Raw genomic sequence first — 2,977 nt, 5'->3', positions numbered from 1 at the left:
GGAGAAGACTTAGTTATTTTTTCTCAAAAGATGAAGCCAACCTTTCATTTCCTCTTTCAACAACTCTTGTAGTTGAGGAATGAGAGATTCTCTCATTCAACAAGTGTCAAAAGAGATGACACTTGTATTATGGACAAGCATGCATGATAACACTTGTGTTATGCCTAAAGCATGCATGATAGCACTTGTCACATGCATTGTGCCATGTGGACACAATGACACACATGTGTCATATATGGCTATAGAAATATTATCAAAATAGATGATGTCCAAAAGAGATTTAAATTCAACAAAGATTATCTAAGTAAGATATTTTATTACAATTATAACTTCAAGCTATCTATAAAAGGGAGCGGTCACTAGAGGGAGAAATCATCTTGCAGTCTACAATCAATCATTGAGTTAGAGAGAGCTTGAGCAAAGGAGATGAGCATGAAGATGATGTTAAAATGGTGGAGTCTAGTGGGATTTTTTTTCTATTTTTTATATTTGTGTCCTTATTTATTTATTCTTAAATGATAATTTTAATCTCTTATGACCTTAGTTTTTCAAAGTTTATAATGAACTTTTATTTAATAAATACGTTGTGAATGTTTCCTCAAAATCTTGGTCATTATAATATTAGGTTATTTATTCGATTGTTATCATAATGCTTTCTAGATTGATTTGCCATCATTTAGACTAAATATGGAGGCCAAAATGAACTTTGAAGAGAAACTTTAGGAAATACAATACATTGAACAACATATATAGATTTAATTTTAATTTGCCTAAAGGATAGGAATTTACTTATGAACCTGATGCATATTTATGTTAATATCTAATGTTAGTTAATTCTACTAATACTATATACTGGTAAGGTAAGATATACCTAAATTGATATATAGAGATGCTTTTAGATATATAAGAAAATCTAGGATAACAGCTCAGTTAATATGGCAAGGTAGATGAGGAATAGAAATCATCCTAGGTGAGATCAGAAGGCCCTAGGTTTTCACGCATTGGTTCATGCTAATGCGTATGTTAGTTTTTCTTTAATTAAACTATCCAAATTTTTATTTGATTGATTAATATAATCTCTTATGAAATTTCTTGCGGGATCAACACTCTACTTTGGCTTTATTAAATGCGGAGCACGTTTGCACTTGTGAAGTTTCGCACAAAACACTCTTACATTCTTTAACCAAAAATGTGGACCCACTGTTTTTTTATTATTTATTTATTGTGATTTTTTAAAACTTTTTTTAATTTTTTTAAATCTAATCTTATCCTTTCAACAACCGTGAGCCCACAATCCATGCAATTACCCTCAATTTCATGATCTTTTTATTTCCTTAAAAAAATAGCGAATGTTCGTAGCCTTTTCCTCTATCATTAATAGAGTGGTGTGGGTGAAAGGGACGAGAAGTTCTCCTTGAGTGACAAAACCCCTTGCGTATGTCCCGCAAGTGCACCGGTTTGTCGAGTAATAAAATCCCAGGTGAGTGGGTATCATATCCACAGGGAGTAGGAAATAAAAATACTTAAATTATTTCTTAACCAAATGAAAGATAAATAATGATTTTGTTAACAAGATGTAATGTAAACAAGAATAAAAGAGACAAGAAAGAGAAGCACTAGTAAAGGGGAAGTAAGGCAATCGATATAAATGGGGTACTCGGATATTGTTCTGCCTAGGATGATCATTTTAAGTGCAAAACCCTCTATTATGCTTCCTAACTAATGCATTAATGAGTCGTGGAGATCCTTCAATACATGGTCCCAAATCTAAGGTCAACCATGCCTAACTCTATACATGTCCCGGAGAAGAAATTGAACAATCTCAACACCTCGCACTCGTACAAAATCACAATGAGTTCTAGGTATTACAAGTGATAAATTCTCTTCCTATATGTAGACCTAACCCTTTGGTCCAGGTGGAAGGTCCCTAGTCACAATTAAACCGTAGGTGCTAAAATTACTTCAACGCTTCACTCCGTTGCCTCTGCAACTAAGCCCCAGCGGAAGGTCATCCCTTAGCCCATTCATTCTACTATGACCGCAAAGAACTCAAGGAAATGAAGGTAGGATAAATCACACCAAAGGAGAAAGGGCACGCTCCGCTACCTCTCGACTCACCCTCTCAACCCACTCCAATCTAGCTTTAGTCTAACTCTCGTGGTGTGTCACTCACTCACAAGGGTTACCAATAAGAACTCTAAACCCTAGTGTCACTCTAAAAGGAGTATTCATTCAATCAAGCATTCAAGATTGGAAACTCAATTAAAGCAATTAATGAGAGCATAATAAAAGGTTTAATGAAACAAATACATCCTAGGGTTCACAAATCCAAGTACCTACTAAGGTGTTTAGCTCTCCACGGAGCTAGTTACAATCAACAATGAAATCAAATATAAAAGCAAGTAATCCATAGAAAATCCCCTCAATAGTCATGATAAATGGTCTTGTGGACAAGCCTCAACTCTTCCAAAGAAACCTTTGTCCGGCCTAGGATACACCTCGCCGGATCGATGCCGATGAAATCTCTCCCACTAACCTTTTTCCAAATGGAGTGCGATGTCAAAGCCGTAGAACCTCTCCAAATCCCTTGCCAATACCTCTCAAAACTCTAGCCGCAGCCCTCTCTCAAGTTGGGGAAAAGATGGAGAAAAGAATGCTGAAATCGGGGCTGAAATCGGTTTTAAATAGGGCAAGAATCGGGCATCCACACGCCCCTGTGGATTCTCCACACGGTCCTGTGGAAATTCCTCACGGGCATGGATAAGCTCCACACGCCCGTGTACATTCTCTGAACTTCACTTTTTCTGTCGTCTATGAACAATACCTGCTACAGTGAATTTCTACAGTATTTTGCTACATTGCCCTGCCACAGTACCACCCTGGAACATTCCGGAATCCATGCTTTCATCGAGGTAACATAAACGGGCACACTTTTATGTCGTAGATCGCTTTACTTCTTCAATAAACGGCTTCATTG

Source organism: Dioscorea cayenensis, chromosome 20 (assembly GCF_009730915.1).
Source record: "Dioscorea cayenensis subsp. rotundata cultivar TDr96_F1 chromosome 20, TDr96_F1_v2_PseudoChromosome.rev07_lg8_w22 25.fasta, whole genome shotgun sequence".
NCBI classification, from domain to species: domain Eukaryota; kingdom Viridiplantae; phylum Streptophyta; class Magnoliopsida; order Dioscoreales; family Dioscoreaceae; genus Dioscorea; species Dioscorea cayenensis.
Note: the sequence above shows the minus strand (reverse complement) of the source record.